Raw genomic sequence first — 17,763 nt, forward strand, 5'->3', positions numbered from 1 at the left:
CCCTGAATTTTCTCATGCCTATCTCTTTGCAAAAGAGAGATATCGGCAAGGAAAAGCTGCATTGTACTTTTACATTTTTCTCCCAAACGAAAGACACTAGAATGAAATTTTTAAAGCCTCCTGTTAGTGCTTCATCTACACGTTATAGCCCTGAATTTTCCAATGCCTATCTCTTTGCAAAAGAGAGATATCGGCAAGGAAAAGCTGCATTGTACTTTTACATTTTTCTCCCAAACGAAAGACACTAGAATGAAAATTTTAAAGCCTCCTTTTAGTGCTTCATCTACACGTAATAGCCCTGAATTTTCCAATGCCTATCTCTTTGCAAAAGAGAGATATCGGCAAGGAAATGCTGTATTGTACCTTTGCATTTTTCTCCCAAACGAAAGACACTAGAATGAAAATTTTAAAGCCTCCTGTTAGTGCTTCATCTACACGTTATAGCCCTGAATTTTCCAATGCCTATCTCTTTGCAAAAGAGAGATATCGGCAAGGAAAAACTGTATTGTACCTTTGCATTTTTCTCCCAAACGAAAGACACTAGAATGAAAATTTTAAAGCCTCCTGTTAGTGCTTCATCTACACGTTATAGCCCTGAATTTTCCAATGCCTAGCTCTTTGCAAAAGAGAGATATCGGCAAGGAAAAGCTGTATTGTACCTTTGCATTTTTCTCCCAAACGAAAGACACTAGAATGAAAATTTTAAAGCCTCCTGTTAGTGCTTCATCTACACGTTATAGCCCTGAATTTTCCAATGCCTATCTCTTTGCAAAAGAGAGATATCGGCAAGGAAAAGCTGTATTGTACCTTTGCATTTTTCTCCCAAACGAAGGACACTAGAATGAAAATTTTAAAGCCTCCTATTAGTGCTTCATCTACACGTTATAGCCCTGAATTTTCCAATGCCTATCTCTTTGCAAAAGAGAGATATCGGCAAGGAAAAGCTGTATTGTACCTTTGCATTTTTCTCCCAAACGAAGGACACTAGAATGAAAATTTTAAAGCCTCCTGTTAGTGCTTCATCTACACGTTATAGCCCTGAATTTTCCAATGCCTATCTCTTAGCAAAAGAGAGATATCAGCAAGGAAAAGCTGTATTGTACCTTTGCATTTTTCTCCCAAACGAAAGACACTAGAATGAAAATTTTAAAGCCTCCTGTTAGTGCTTCATATACACTTTATAGCCCTGAATTTTCTCATGCCTATCTCTTTGCAAAAGAGAGATATCGGCAAGGAAAAGCTGCATTGTACTTTTACATTTTTCTCCCAAACGAAAGACACTAGAATGAAAATTTTAAAGCCTCCTGTTAGTGCTTCATCTACACGTTATAGCCCAGAATTTTCCAATGCCTATCTCTTTGCAAAAGAGAGATATCGGCAAGGAAAAGCGGCATTGTACTTTTACATTTTTCTCCCAAACGAAAGACACTAGAATGAAAATTTTAAAGCCTCCTTTTAGTGCTTCATCTACACGTAATAGCCCTGAATTTTCCAATGCCTATCTCTTTGCAAAAGAGAGATATCGGCAAGGAAATGCTGTATTGTACCTTTGCATTTTTCTCCCAAACGAAAGACACTAGAATGAAAATTTTAAAGCCTCCTGTTAGTGCTTCATCTACACGTTATAGCCCTGAATTTTCCAATGCCTAGCTCTTTGCAAAAGAGAGATATTGGCAAGGAAAAGCTGTAATGTACCTTTGCATTTTTCTCCCAAACGAAGGACACTAGAATGAAAATTTTAAAGCCTCCTGTTAGTGCTTCATCTACACGTTATAGCCCTGAATTTTCCAATGCCTATCTCTTTGCAAAAGAGAGATATCGGCAAGGAAAAGCAGCATTGTACTTTTGCATTTTTCTCCCAAACGAAAGACACTAGAATGAAAATTTTAAAGCCTCCTATTAGTGCTTCATCTACACGTTATAGCCCTGAATTTTCCAATGCCTAGCTCTTTGCAAAAGAGAGATATCGGCAAGGAAAAGCTGTATTGTACCTTTGCATTTTTCTCCCAAACGAAAGACACTAGAATGAAAATTTTAAAGCCTCCTGTTAGTGCTTCATCTACACGTTATAGCCCTGAATTTTCCAATGCCTATCTCTTTGCAAAAGAGAGATATCGGCAAGGAAAAGCTGTATTGTACCTTTGCATGTTTCTCCCAAACGAAGGACACTAGAATGAAAATTTAAAAGCCTCCTATTAGTGCTTCATCTACACGTTATAGCCCTGAATTTTCCAATGCCTATCTCTTTGCAAAAGAGAGATATCGGCAAGGAAAAGCTGTATTGAACCTTTGCATTTTTCTCCCAAACGAAGGACACTAGAATGAAAATTTTAAAGCCTCCTGTTAGTGCTTCATCTACACGTTATAGCCCTGAATTTTCAAATGCCTATCTCTTTGCAAAAGAGAGATATCGGCAAGGAAAAGCTGTATTGTACCTTTGCATTTTTCTCCCAAACAAAAGACACTAGAATGAAAATTTTAAAGCCTCCTGTTAGTGCTTCATCTACACGTTATAGCCCTGAATTTTCCAATGCCTATCTCTTTGCAAAAGAGAGATATCGGCAAGGAAAAACTGTATTGTACCTTTGCATTTTTCTCCCAAACGAAAGACACTAGAATGAAAATTTTAAAGCCTCCTGTTAGTGCTTCATCTACACGTTATAGCCCTGAATTTTCCAATGCCTAGCTCTTTGCAAAAGAGAGATATTGGCAAGGAAAAGCAGCATTGTACTTTTGCATTTTTCTCCCAAACGAAAGACACTAGAATGAAAATTTTAAAGCCTCCTATTAGTGCTTCATCTACACGTTATAGCCCTGAATTTTCCAATGCCTAGCTCTTTGCAAAAGAGAGATATCGGCAAGGAAAAGCTGTATTGTACCTTTGCATTTTTCTCCCAAACGAAAGACACTAGAATGAAAATTTTAAAGCCTCCTGTTAGTGCTTCATCTACACGTTATAGCCCTGAATTTTCCAATGCCTATCTCTTTGCAAAAGAGAGATATCGGCAAGGAAAAGCTGTATTGTACCTTTGCATGTTTCTCCCAAACGAAGGACACTAGAATGAAAATTTTAAAGCCTCCTATTAGTGCTTCATCTACACGTTATAGCCCTGAATTTTCCAATGCCTATCTCTTTGCAAAAGAGAGATATCGGCAAGGAAAAGCTGTATTGTACCTTTGCATTTTTCTCCCAAACGAAGGACACTAGAATGAAAATTTTAAAGCCTCCTGTTAGTGCTTCATCTACACGTTATAGCCCTGAATTTTCAAATGCCTATCTCTTTGCAAAAGAGAGATATCGGCAAGGAAAAGCTGTATTGTACCTTTGCATTTTTCTCCCAAACGAAAGACACTAGAATGAAAATTTTAAAGCCTCCTGTTAGTGCTTCATCTACACGTTATAGCCCTGAATTTTCCAATGCCTATCTCTTTGCAAAAGAGAGATATCGGCAAGGAAAAACTGTATTGTACCTTTGCATTTTTCTCCCAAACGAAAGACACTAGAATGAAAATTTTAAAGCCTCCTGTTAGTGCTTCATCTACACGTTATAGCCCTGAATTTTCCAATGCCTATCTCTTTGCAAAAGAGAGATATCGGCAAGGAAAAACTGTATTGTACCTTTGCATTTTTCTCCCAAACGAAAGACACTAGAATGAAAATTTTAAAGCCTCCTGTTAGTGCTTCATCTACACGTTATAGCCCTGAATTTTCCAATGCCTATCTCTTTGCAAAAGAGAGATATCGGCAAGGAAAAGCAGCATTGTACTTTTGCATTTTTCTCCCAAACGAAAGACACTAGAATGAAAATTTTAAAGCCTCCTATTAGTGCTTCATCTACACGTTATAGCCCTGAATTTTCCAATGCCTAGCTCTTTGCAAAAGAGAGATATCGGCAAGGAAAAGCTGTATTGTACCTTTGCATTTTTCTCCCAAACGAAAGACACTAGAATGAAAATTTTAAAGCCTCCTGTTAGTGCTTCATCTACACGTTATAGCCCTGAATTTTCCAATGCCTATCTCTTTGCAAAAGAGAGATATCGGCAAGGAAAAGCTGTATTGTACCTTTGCATGTTTCTCCCAAACGAAGGACACTAGAATGAAAATTTAAAAGCCTCCTATTAGTGCTTCATCTACACGTTATAGCCCTGAATTTTCCAATGCCTATCTCTTTGCAAAAGAGAGATATCGGCAAGGAAAAGCTGTATTGAACCTTTGCATTTTTCTCCCAAACGAAGGACACTAGAATGAAAATTTTAAAGCCTCCTGTTAGTGCTTCATCTACACGTTATAGCCCTGAATTTTCAAATGCCTATCTCTTTGCAAAAGAGAGATATCGGCAAGGAAAAGCTGTATTGTACCTTTGCATTTTTCTCCCAAACAAAAGACACTAGAATGAAAATTTTAAAGCCTCCTGTTAGTGCTTCATCTACACGTTATAGCCCTGAATTTTCCAATGCCTATCTCTTTGCAAAAGAGAGATATCGGCAAGGAAAAACTGTATTGTACCTTTGCATTTTTCTCCCAAACGAAAGACACTAGAATGAAAATTTTAAAGCCTCCTGTTAGTGCTTCATCTACACGTTATAGCCCTGAATTTTCCAATGCCTAGCTCTTTGCAAAAGAGAGATATTGGCAAGGAAAAGCAGCATTGTACTTTTGCATTTTTCTCCCAAACGAAAGACACTAGAATGAAAATTTTAAAGCCTCCTATTAGTGCTTCATCTACACGTTATAGCCCTGAATTTTCCAATGCCTAGCTCTTTGCAAAAGAGAGATATCGGCAAGGAAAAGCTGTATTGTACCTTTGCATTTTTCTCCCAAACGAAAGACACTAGAATGAAAATTTTAAAGCCTCCTGTTAGTGCTTCATCTACACGTTATAGCCCTGAATTTTCCAATGCCTATCTCTTTGCAAAAGAGAGATATCGGCAAGGAAAAGCTGTATTGTACCTTTGCATGTTTCTCCCAAACGAAGGACACTAGAATGAAAATTTTAAAGCCTCCTATTAGTGCTTCATCTACACGTTATAGCCCTGAATTTTCCAATGCCTATCTCTTTGCAAAAGAGAGATATCGGCAAGGAAAAGCTGTATTGTACCTTTGCATTTTTCTCCCAAACGAAGGACACTAGAATGAAAATTTTAAAGCCTCCTGTTAGTGCTTCATCTACACGTTATAGCCCTGAATTTTCAAATGCCTATCTCTTTGCAAAAGAGAGATATCGGCAAGGAAAAGCTGTATTGTACCTTTGCATTTTTCTCCCAAACGAAAGACACTAGAATGAAAATTTTAAAGCCTCCTGTTAGTGCTTCATCTACACGTTATAGCCCTGAATTTTCCAATGCCTATCTCTTTGCAAAAGAGAGATATCGGCAAGGAAAAACTGTATTGTACCTTTGCATTTTTCTCCCAAACGAAAGACACTAGAATGAAAATTTTAAAGCCTCCTGTTAGTGCTTCATCTACACGTTATAGCCCTGAATTTTCCAATGCCTAGCTCTTTGCAAAAGAGAGATATTGGCATTGAAAAGCTGTATTGTACCTTTGCATTTTTCTCCCAAACGAAAGACACTAGAATGAAAATTTTAAAGTCTACTGTTAGTGCTTCATCTACACGTTATAGCCCTGAATTTTCCAATGCCTAGCTCTTTGCAAAAGAGAGATATCGGCAAGGAAAAGCTGTATTGTACCTTTGCATTTTTCTCCCAAACGAAAGACACTAGAATGAAAATTTTAAAGCCTCCTGTTAGTGCTTCATCTACACGTTATAGCCCTGAATTTTCCAATGCCTATCTCTTTGCAAAAGAGAGATATCGGCAAGGAAAAGCTGTATTGTACCTTTGCATTTTTCTCCCAAACGAAGGACACTAGAATGAAAATTTTAAAGCCTCCTATTAGTGCTTCATCTACACGTTATAGCCCTGAATTTTCCAATGCCTATCTCTTTGCAAAAGAGAGATATCGGCAAGGAAAAGCTGTATTGTACCTTTGCATTTTTCTCCCAAACGAAGGACACTAGAATGAAAATTTTAAAGCCTCCTTTTAGTGCTTCATCTACACGTTATAGCCCTGAATTTTCCAATGCCTATCTCTTAGCAAAAGAGAGATATCGGCAAGGAAAAGCTGTATTGTACCTTTGCATTTTTCTCCCAAACGAAAGACACTAGAATGAAAATTTTAAAGCCTCCTGTTAGTGCTTCATATACACGTTATAGCCCTGAATTTTCCAATGCCTATCTCTTTGCAAAAGAGAGATATCGGCAAGGAAAAGCTGCATTGTACTTTTACATTTTTCTCCCAAACGAAAGACACTAGAATGAAAATTTTAAAGCCTCCTGTTAGTGCTTCATCTACACGTTATAGCCCTGAATTTTCCAATGCCTATCTCTTTGCAAAAGAGAGATATCGGCAAGGAAAAGCTGCATTGTACTTTTACATTTTTCTCCCAAACGAAAGACACTAGAATGAAAATTTTAAAGCCTCCTTTTAGTGCTTCATCTACACGTTATAGCCCTGAATTTTCCAATGCCTAGCTCTTTGCAAAAGAGAGATATTGGCAAGGAAAAGCTGTATTGTACCTTTGCATTTTTCTCCCAAACGAAGGACACTAGAATGAAAATTTTAAAGCCTCCTGTTAGTGCTTCATCTACACGTTATAGCCCTGAATTTTCCAATGCCTATCTCTTTGCAAAAGAGAGATATCGGCAAGGAAAAACTGTATTGTACCTTTGCATTTTTCTCCCGAACGAAAGACACTAGAATGAAAATTTTAAAGCCTCCTGTTAGTGCTTCATCTACACGTTATAGCCCTGAATTTTCCAATGCCTAGCTCTTTGCAAAAGAGAGATATTGGCAAGGAAAAGCTGTATTGTACCTTTGCATTTTTCTCCCAAACGAAAGACACTAGAATGAAAATTTTAAAGTCTACTGTTAGTGCTTCATCTACACGTTATAGCCCTGAATTTTCCAATGCCTATCTCTTTGCAAAAGAGAGATATCGGCAAGGAAAAGCTGTATTGTACCTTTGCATTTTTCTCCCAAACGAAAGACACTAGAATGAAAATTTTAAAGCCTCCTGTTAGTGCTTCATATACACGTTATAGCCCTGAATTTTCCAATGCCTATCTCTTTGCAAAAGAGAGATATCGGCAAGGAAAAGCTGTATTGTACCTTTGCATTTTTCTCCCAAACGAAAGACACTAGAATGAAAATTTTAAAGCCTCCTGTTAGTGCTTCATCTACACGTTATAGCCCTGAATTTTCCAATGCCTAGCTCTTTGCAAAAGAGAGATATCGGCAAGGAAAAGCTGTATTGTACCTTTGCATTTTTCTCCCAAACGAAAGACACTAGAATGAAAATTTTAAAGCCTCCTGTTAGTGCTTCATCTACACGTTATAGCCCTGAATTTTCCAATGCCTATCTCTTTGCAAAAGAGAGATATCGGCAAGGAAAAGCTGTATTGTACCTTTGCATTTTTCTCCCAAACGAAGGACACTAGAATGAAAATTTTAAAACCTCCTATTAGTGCTTCATCTACACGTTATAGCCCTGAATTTTCCAATGCCTATCTCTTTGCAAAAGAGAGATATCGGCAAGGAAAAGCTGTATTGTACCTTTGCATTTTTCTCCCAAACGAAGTACACTAGAATGAAAATGTTAAAGCCTCCTGTTAGTGCTTCATCTACACGTAATAGCCCTGAATTTTCCAATGCCTATCTCTTTGCAAAAGAGAGATATCGGCAAGGAAAAGCTGTATTGTACCTTTGCATTTTTCTCCCAAACGAAAGACACTAGAATGAAAATTTTAAAGCCTCCTGTTAGTGCTTCATCTACACGTTATAGCCCTGCATTTTCCAATGCCTATCTCTTTGCAAAAGAGAGATATCGGCAAGGAAAAGCTGCATTGTACTTTTGCATTTTTCTCCCAAACGAAAGACACTAGAATGAAAATTTTAAAGCCTCCTGTTAGTGCTTCATCTATACGTTATAGCCCTGAATTTTCCAATGCCTATCTCTTTGCAAAAGAGAGATATCGGCAAGGAAAAGCTGTATTGTACCTTTGCATTTTTCTCCCAAACGAAGGACACTAGAATGAAAAATTTAAAGCCTCCTGTTAGTGCTTCATCTACACGTTATAGCCCTGAATTTTCCAATGCCTATCTCTTTGCAAAAGAGAGATATCGGCAAGGAAAAGCTGTATTGTACCTTTGCATTTTTCTCCCAAACGAAAGACACTAGAATGAAAATTTTAAAGCCTACTGTTAGTGCTTCATCTACACGTTATAGCCCTGAATTTTCCAATGCCTAGCTCTTTGCAAAAGAGAGATATCGGCAAGGAAATGCTGTATTGTACCTTTGCATTTTTCTCCCAAACGAAAGACACTAGAATGAAAATGTTAAAGCCTACTGTTAGTGCTTCATCTACACGTTATAGCCCTGAATTTTCCAATGCCTAGCTCTTTGCAAAAGAGAGATATCGGCAAGGAAAAGCTGTATTGTACCTTTGCATTTTTCTCCCAAACGAAAGACACTAGAATGAAAATTTTAAAGCCTCCTGTTAGTGCTTCATCTACACGTTATAGCCCTTAATTTTCCAATGCCTATCTCTTTGCAAAAGAGAGATATCAGCAAGGAAAAGCTGTATTGTACCTTTGCATTTTTCTCCCAAACGAAGGACACTAGAATGAAAATTTTAAAGCCTCCTATTAGTGCTTCATCTACACGTTATAGCCCTGAATTTTCCAATGCCTATCTCTTTGCAAAAGAGAGATATCGGCAAGGAAAAACTGTATTGTACCTTTGCATTTTTCTCCCAAACGAAAGACACTAAAATGAAAATTTTAAAGCCTCCTGTTAGTGCTTCATCTACACGTTATAGCCCTGAATTTTCCAATGCCTATCTCTTTGCAAAAGAGAGATATCGGCAAGGAAAAGCTGTATTGTACCTTTGCATTTTTCTCCCAAACGAAAGATACTAGAATGAAAATTTTAAATCCTACTGTTAGTGCTTCATCTGCACGTTATAGCCCTGAATTTTCCAATGCCTAGCTCTTTGCAAAAGAGAGATATCGGCAAGGAAAAGCTGTATTGTACCTTTGCATTTTTCTCCCAAACGAAAGACACTAGAATGAAAATTTTAAAGCCTACTGTTAGTGCTTCATCTACACGTTATAGCCCTGAATTTTCCAATGCCTAGCTCTTTGCAAAAGAGAGATATCGGCAAGGAAAAGCTGTATTGTACCTTTGCATTTTTCTCCCAAACGAAAGACACTAGAATGAAAATTTTAAAGCCTCCTGTTAGTGCTTCATCTACACGTTATAGCCCTGAATTTTCCAATGCCTATCTCTTTTCAAAAGAGAGATATCGGCAAGGAAAAGATGTATTGTACCTTTGCATTTTTCTCCCAAACGAAGGATACTAGAATGAAAATGTTAAAGCCTCCTATTAGTGCTTCATCTACACGTTATAGCCCTGAATTTTCCAATGCCTATCTCTTTGCAAAAGAGAGATATCGGCAAGGAAAAGTGTATTGTACTTTTGCATTTTTCTCCCAAACGAAAGACACTAGAATGATAATTTTAAAGCCTCCTGTTAGTGCTTCATCTACACGTTATAGCCCTGCATTTTCCAATGCCTATCTCTTTGCAAAAGAGAGATATCGGCAAGGAAAAGCTGCATTGTACTTTTGCATTTTTCTCCCAAACGAAAGACACTAGAATGAAAATTTTAAAGCCTCCTGTTAGTGCTTCATCTACACGTTATAGCCCTGAATTTTCCAATGCCTATCTCTTTGCAAAAGAGAGATATCGGCAAGGAAAAGCTGTATTGTGCCTTTGCATTTTTCTCCCAAACGAAAGACACTAGAATGAAAATGTTAAAGCCTACTGTTAGTGCTTCATCTACACGTTATAGCCCTGAATTTTCCAATGCCTAGCTCTTTGCAAAAGAGAGATATCGGCAAGGAAAAGCTGTATTGTACCTTTGCATTTTTCTCCCAAACGAAAGACACTAGAATGAAAATTTTAAAGCCTCCTGTTAGTGCTTCATCTACACGTTATAGCCCTGAATTTTCCAATGCCTATCTCTTTGCAAAAGAGAGATATCGGCAAGGAAAAGCTGTATTGTACCTTTGCATTTTTCTCCCAAACGAAGGACACTAGAATGAAAATGTTAAAGCCTCCTATTAGTGCTTCATCTACACGTTATAGCCCTGAATTTTCCAATGCCTATCTCTTTGCAAAAGAGAGATATCGGCAAGGAAAAACTGTATTGTACCTTTGCATTTTTCTCCCAAACGAAAGACACTAGAATGAAAATTTTAAAGCCTCCTGTTAGTGCTTCATCTACACGTTATAGCCCTGAATTTTCCAATGCCTATCTCTTTGCAAAAGAGAGATATCGGCAAGGAAAAGCTGTATTGTACCTTTGCATTTTTCTCCCAAACGAAAGACACTAGAATGAAAATTTTAAATCCTACTGTTAGTGCTTCATCTACACGTTATAGCCCTGAATTTTCCAATGCCTAGCTCTTTGCAAAAGAGAGATATCGACAAGGAAAAGCTGTATTGTACCTTTGCATTTTTCTCCCAAACGAAAGACACTAGAATGAAAATTTTAAAGCCTCCTGTTAGTGCTTCATCTACACGTTATAGCCCTGAATTTTCCAATGCCTATCTCTTTGCAAAAGAGAGATATCGGCAAGGAAAAGCTGTATTGTACCTTTGCATTTTTCTCCCAAACGAAGGACACTAGAATGAAAATTTTAAAGCCTCCTGTTAGTGCTTCATCTACACGTAATAGCCCTGAATTTTCCAATGCCTATCTCTTTGCAAAAGAGAGATATCGGCAAGGAAATGCTGTATTGTACCTTTGCATTTTTCTCCCAAACGAAAGACACTAGAATGAAAATTTTAAAGCCTCCTGTTAGTGCTTCATCTACACGTTATAGCCCTGCATTTTCCAATGCCTATCTCTTTGCAAAAGAGAGATATCGGCAAGGAAAAGTTGCATTGTACTTTTGCATTTTTCTCCCAAACGAAAGACACTAGAATGAAAATTGTAAAGCCTCCTGTTAGTGCTTCATCTACACGTTATAGCCCTGCATTTTCCAATGCCTATCTCTTTGCAAAAGAGAGATATCGGCAAGGAAAAGCTGTATTGTACCTTTGCATTTTTCTCCCAAACGAAAGACACTAGAATGAAAATGTTAAAGCCTACTGTTAGTGCTTCATCTACACGTTATAGCCCTGAATTTTCCAATGCCTATCTCTTTGCAAAAGAGAGATATCGGCAAGGAAAAGCTGTATTGTACCTTTGCATTTTTCTCCCAAACGAAAGACACTAGAATGAAAATTTTAAAGCCTCCTGTTAGTGCTTCATCTACACGTTATAGCCCTGAATTTTCCAATGCCTAGCTCTTTGCAAAAGAGAGATATCGGCAAGGAAAAGCTGTATTGTACCTTTGCATTTTTCTCCCAAACGAAAGACACTAGAATGAAAATTTTAAAGCCTCCTGTTAGTGCTTCATCTACACGTTATAGCCCTGAATTTTCCAATGCCTATCTCTTTGCAAAAGAGAGATATCGGCAAGGAAAAGCTGTATTGTACCTTTGCATTTTTCTCCCAAACGAAGGACACTAGAATGAAAATTTTAAAGCCTCCTATTAGTGCTTCATCTACACGTTATAGCCCTGAATTTTCCAATGCCTATCTCTTTGCAAAAGAGAGATATCGGCAAGGAAAAGCTGTATTGTACCTTTGCATTTTTCTCCCAAACGAAGTACACTAGAATGAAAATTTTAAAGCCTCCTGTTAGTGCTTCATCTACACGTTATAGCCCTGAATTTTCCAATGCCTATCTCTTTGCAAAAGAGAGATATCGGCAAGGAAATGCTGTATTGTACCTTTGCATTTTTCTCCCAAACGAAAGACACTAGAATGAAAATTTTAAAGCCTCCTGTTAGTGCTTCATCTACACGTTATAGCCCTGCATTTTCCAATGCCTATCTCTTTGCAAAAGAGAGATATCGGCAAGGAAAAGCTGCATTGTACTTTTGCATTTTTCTCCCAAACGAAAGACACTAGAATGAAAATTTTAAAGCCTCCTGTTAGTGCTTCATCTACACGTTATAGCCCTGAATTTTCCAATGCCTAGCTCTTTGCAAAAGAGAGATATTGGCAAGGAAAAGCTGCATTGTACTTTTGCATTTTTCTCCCAAACGAAAGACACTAGAATGAAAATTTTAAAGCCTCCTGTTAGTGCTTCATCTACACGTTATAGCCCTGAATTTTCCAATGCCTAGCTCTTTGCAAAAGAGATATATTGGCAAGGAAAAGCTGTATTGTACCTTTGCATTTTTCTCCCAAACGAAAGACACTAGAATGAAAATTTAAAAGCCTCCTGTTAGTGCTTCATGTACGCGGTATAGCCCTGAATTTTCCAATGCCTAGCTCTTTGCAAAAGAGAGATATCGGCAAGGAAAAGCTGTATTGTACCTTTGCATTTTTCTCCCAAACGAAAGACACTAGAATGAAAATTTTAAAGCCTCCTGTTAGTGCTTCATCTACACGTTATAGCCCTGAATTTTCCAATGCCTATCTCTTTGCAAAAGAGAGATATCGGCAAGGAAATGCTGTATTGTACCTTTGCATTTTTCTCCCAAACGAAAGACACTAGAATGAAAATTTTAAAGCCTCCTGTTAGTGCTTCATCTACACGTTATAGCCCTGCATTTTCCAATGCCTATCTCTTTGCAAAAGAGATATATCGGCAAGGAAAAGCTGCATTGTACTTTTGCATTTTTCTCCCAAACGAAAGACACTAGAATGAAAATTTTAAAGCCTCCTGTTAGTGCTTCATCTACACGTTATTGCCCTGAATTTTCCAATGCCTAGCTCTTTGCAAAAGAGAGATATTGGCAAGGAAAAGCTGTATTGTACCTTTGCATTTTTCTCCCAAACGAAAGACACTAGAATGAAAATTTTAAAGCCTCCTGTTAGTGCTTCATCTACACGTTATAGCCCTGAATTTTCCAATGCCTATCTCTTTGCAAAAGAGAGATATCGGCAAGGAAAAACTGTATTGTACCTTTGCATTTTTCTCCCAAACGAAAGACACTAGAATGAAAATTTTAAAGCCTCCTGTTAGTGCTTCATCTACACGTTATAGCCCTGAATTTTCCAATGCCTATCTCTTTGCAAAAGAGAGATATCGGCAAGGAAAAGCTGTATTGTACCTTTGCATTTTTCTCCCAAACGAAGGACACTAGAATGAAAATTTTAAAGCCTCCTATTAGTGCTTCATCTACACGTTATAGCCCTGAATTTTCCAATGCCTATCTCTTTGCAAAAGAGAGATATCGGCAAGGAAAAGCTGTATTGTACCTTTGCATTTTTCTCCCAAACGAAGTACACTAGAATGAAAATGTTAAAGCCTCCTGTTAGTGCTTCATCTACACGTTATAGCCCTGAATTTTCCAATGCCTATCTCTTTGCAAAAGAGAGATATCGGCAAGGAAAAGCTGTATTGTACCTTTGCATTTTTCTCCCAAACGAAAGACACTAGAATGAAAATTTTAAAGCTTCCTGTTAGTGCTTCATCTACACGTTATAGCCCTGAATTTTCCAATGCCTATCTCTTTGCAAAAGAGAGATATCGGCAAGGAAATGCTGTATTGTACCTTTGCATTTTTCTCCCAAACGAAAGACACTAGAATGAAAATTTTAAAGCCTCCTGTTAGTGCTTCATCTACACGTTATAGCCCTGCATTTTCCAATGCCTATCTCTTTGCAAAAGAGAGATATCGGCAAGGAAAAGCTGCATTGTACTTTTGCATTTTTCTCCCAAACGAAAGACACTAGAATGAAAATTTTAAAGCCTCCTGTTAGTGCTTCATCTACACGTTATAGCCCTGAATTTTCCAATGCCTAGCTCTTTGCAAAAGAGAGATATTGGCAAGGAAAAGCTGTATTGTACCTTTGCATTTCTCTCCCAAACGAAATACACTAGAATGAAAATTTTAAAGCCTACTGTTAGTGCTTCATCTACACGTTATAGCCCTGAATTTTCCAATGCCTAGCTCTTTGCAAAAGAGAGATATCGGCAAGGAAAAGCTGTATTGTACCTTTGCATTTTTCTCCCAAACGAAAGACACTAGAATGAAAATTTTAAAGCCTCCTGTTAGTGCTTCATCTACACGTTATAGCCCTGAATTTTCCAATGCCTATCTCTTTGCAAAAGAGAGATATCGGCAAGGAAAAGCTGTATTGTACCTTTGCTTTTTTCTCCCAAACGAAAGACACTAGAATGAAAATTTTAAAGCCTCCTATTAGTGCTTCATCTACACGTTATAGCCCTGAATTTTCCAATGCCTATCTCTTTGCAAAAGAGAGATATCGGCAAGGAAAAGCTGCACTGTACTTTTGCATTTTTCTCCCAAACGAAAGACACTAGAATGAAAATTTTAAAGCCTCCTGTTAGTGCTTCATCTACACGTTATAGCCCTGAATTTTCCAATGCCTAGCTCTTTGCAAAAGAGAGATATTGGCAAGGAAAAGCTGTATTGTACCTTTGCATTTTTCTCCCAAACGAAAGACACTAGAATGAAAATTTAAAAGCCTCCTGTTAGTGCTTCATCTACACGGTATAGCCCTGAATTTTCCAATGCCTAGCTCTTTGCAAAAGAGAGATATCGGCAAGGAAAAGCTGTATTGTACCTTTGCATTTTTCTCCCAAACGAAAGACACTAGAATGCAAACTACAGGTAGTGCTGCAGGGCCCACACCCTTTTACTTGCCTTACAGAGCAGCTCTGGAGCTGTTACAGTGCCCAGCTGCTGCAAGAAATCAGCTTGAATGCTTCAGGGGATGGGGCATGGCCAACATGAGCCCCACACCAAAGGAGGGGGGAGGTGTTTAATGCGAACTAGGGGTCATCCAAGCACTGCAAAAGGCCGCCATGCCCTGCTTGCCCCTTTTCTCTTTTCATATGCAGATGAGGGTTCCAGTCAACTTTGGCCCACTGCTTGGATAACATCACCGTATGCAAATCCGTCTGCTGCAGACCTTCCCCCAGGAGTGCTTGTACTAGTTGTTGCATATGGTTTGATATTTGATGGTGCTTCAGTATTAGGCAGCCTTCCGCCCTCCCATGTTCATCTGAAAAGATGTGGTCTCCCTGCAGTTGTTGTCCCCAGATGAGAGTTCACTTGTGCTGCCTCAGTTGAATCTCCTTTACTTGACAGAGATGTGCCTGAGCAGCTGCCCTCACCAGCCCTATCCCAAATCATACTTATTTTGCATAGGAGATACCATGGTCATGAAGATTGTTCTCCAAGGGTGAGGTTCATTCATTGCATTCTGGGTATGCTGACCCCTGTGATTTTCCCAAATGTGGGAAACTCGACTGCATTATTTGTGGTAGTGGGGGACTGTGTTTGTGCTTTCCTCTGGTCAGCTCTGGTAAAAGTCAGATTTCTTTGTCTCAGATCTTCCTCTAGCCTTGTTCTTCTTTCGAGAGTTCCCTTGTGCTGCCTCAGTTGGATCTCTTTCACTTGACAGGGGGGTGCCCGAACAGCGACCCTCCCCAGCTCTAGCCCAACTCCTACTTACCTGCCAGGTGAGATACTATGATCATGAAGGTGCTTCTCCCAGGGCAAGGCTCACCCATTGCACTCTGGGTGTGCTGCCCCTGCGATTTCCCCAAATGTGGGAAACTTGACTGCATAATTTGTGTTTCCCCTGGTCGGCTCTCGTATAATTCAGATCTCTTTGTCTCAGGTCTCTCTCCAGCCTAGTTTGCTGTCTGTTTCCACTTCTCTTTTCTTCAACCGCTCCCTTCTATACCCTTGTGCACTATCCTGACTTCTCCTCCCGTCTGCTTACTTTGTGCCTTCCAATGCACAATGCAAACTACAGGTAGTGCTGCAGGGCCCACACCCTTTTACTTGCCTTACAGAGCAGCTCTGGAGCTGTTACAGTGCCCAGCTGCTGCAAGAAATCAGCTTGAATGCTTCAGGGGATGGGGCATGGCCAACATGAGCCCCACACCAAAGGAGGGTGGAGGTGTTTAATGCGAACTAGGGGTCATCCAAGCACCGCAAAAGGCCGCCATGCCCTGCACGCCCCTTTTCTCTTTTCATATGCAGATGAGGGTTGAAGCCAACTTTGACCCACTGCTTGGATGACATCACCGTATGCAAATCCGTCTTCTGCAGAACTTCCCCCAGGAATGCTTGCACTAGTTGTTGCATTTGGTTTGTTGTTTGGGGGTGCTTCAGTATTAGGCAGCCTTCTGCCCTCCCATGTTCATCTGAAAATATGTGTTCTCCCTGCAGTTGTTGTCCCCAGATGAGAGTTCCCTTGTGCTGCCTCAGTTGAATCTCCTTTACTTGACAGAGATGTGCATGAGCAGCGGCCCTCCCCAGCCCTATTCCAAATCATACTTATTTTGCATAGGATATACCATGGTCATGAAGATTGTTCTCCCAGGGTGAGGTTCATTCATTGCATTTTGGGTATGCTGACCCCTGTGATTTCCCCAAATGTGGGAAACTTGACTGCATTATTTGTGGTAGTGGGGGACTGTGTTTGTGCTTTCCTCTGGTCAGCTCTGGTAAAAGTCAGATTTCTTTGTCTCAGATTTTCCTCTAGCCTTGTTCTTCTTTCGAGAGTTCCATTGTGCTGCCTCAGTTGGATCTCCTTCACTTGACAGGGGGGTACCCGAGCAGCGACCCTCCCCAGCTCTAGCCCAACTCCTACTTACCTGCCAGGTGAGATACTATGATCATGAAGGTGCTTCTCCCAGGGCAAGGCTCACCCATTGCATTCTGGGTATGCTGACCCCTGTGATTTTCCCAAATGTGGGAAACTCGACTGCATTATTTGTGGTAGTGGGGGACTGTGTTTGTGCTTTCCTCTGGTCAGCTCTGGTAAAAGTCAGATTTCTTTGTCTCAGATCTTCCTCTAGCCTTGTTCTTCTTTCGAGAGTTCCCTGGTGCTGCCTCAGTTGGATCTCCTTCACTTCACAGGGGGGAACCCGAGCAGCGACCCTCCCCAGCTCTAGCCCAACTCCTACTTACCTGCCAGGTGAGATACTATGATCATGAAGGTGCTTCTCCCAGGGCAAGGCTCAACCATTGCACTCTGGGTGTGCTGCTCCTGCGATTTCCCCAAATGTGGGAAACTTGACTGCATAATTTGTGTTTCCCCTCGTCGGCTCTCGTATAATTCAGATCTCTTTGTCTCAGGTCTCTCTCCAGCCTAGTTTGCTGTCTGTTTCCACTTCTCTTTTCTTCAGCCGCTCCCTTCTATACCCTTGTGCACTATCCTGACTTCTCCTCCCGTCTGCTTACTTTGTGCCTTCCAATGCACAATGCAAACTACAGGTAGTGCTGCAGGGCCCACACCCTTTTACTTGCCTTACAGAGCAGCTCTGGAGCTGTTACAGTGCCCAGCTGCTGCAAGAAATCAGCTTGAATGCTTCAGGGGCTGGGGCATAGCCAACATGAGCCCCACACCAAAGGAGGGTGGAGGTGTTTAATGCAAACTAGGGGTCAGCCAAGCGCCGCAAAAGGCCACCATGCCCTGCACGCCCCTTTTCTCTTTTCATATGCAGACGAGGGTTGAAGCCAACTTTGACCCACTGCTTGGATGACATCACCATATGCAAATCCATCTGCGGCAGGCCTTCCCCCAGGAATGCTTGCACTAGTTGTTGCATTTGGTTTGTTGTTTGGGGGTGCTTCAGTATTAGGCAGCCTT

General features: G+C 39.9%; 4 non-coding genes and 1 pseudogene across 4 annotated transcripts; all 5 read left to right on the top strand.

Annotated features, from left to right (window-relative positions):
• Positions 1 to 15,288: 15,288 nt before the first annotated feature.
• Positions 15,289 to 15,452, top strand: LOC135007956 (U1 spliceosomal RNA). The gene has a single exon (XR_010207777.1). It is a non-coding gene; the product is annotated as a U1 spliceosomal RNA (small nuclear RNA).
• A 152-nt stretch (positions 15,453 to 15,604) lies between these two features.
• Positions 15,605 to 15,767, top strand: LOC135008161 (U1 spliceosomal RNA). Its single transcript, XR_010207977.1, has one exon. It is a non-coding gene; the product is annotated as a U1 spliceosomal RNA (small nuclear RNA).
• Positions 15,768 to 16,441: 674 nt separating this feature from the next.
• Positions 16,442 to 16,605, top strand: LOC135008019 (U1 spliceosomal RNA). The gene has a single exon (XR_010207838.1). It is a non-coding gene; the product is annotated as a U1 spliceosomal RNA (small nuclear RNA).
• Positions 16,606 to 16,757: 152 nt separating this feature from the next.
• LOC135008109 (U1 spliceosomal RNA) lies at positions 16,758 to 16,921 on the top strand. Its single transcript, XR_010207926.1, has one exon. It is a non-coding gene; the product is annotated as a U1 spliceosomal RNA (small nuclear RNA).
• Positions 16,922 to 17,073: 152 nt separating this feature from the next.
• Positions 17,074 to 17,209, top strand: LOC135008290 (U1 spliceosomal RNA; annotated as a pseudogene).
• The last annotated feature ends 554 nt before the right edge of the window (positions 17,210 to 17,763 follow it).

This window comes from Pseudophryne corroboree, unplaced genomic scaffold, assembly GCF_028390025.1.
Source record: "Pseudophryne corroboree isolate aPseCor3 unplaced genomic scaffold, aPseCor3.hap2 scaffold_222, whole genome shotgun sequence".
Classification (NCBI taxonomy): Eukaryota; Metazoa; Chordata; class Amphibia; order Anura; family Myobatrachidae; genus Pseudophryne; species Pseudophryne corroboree.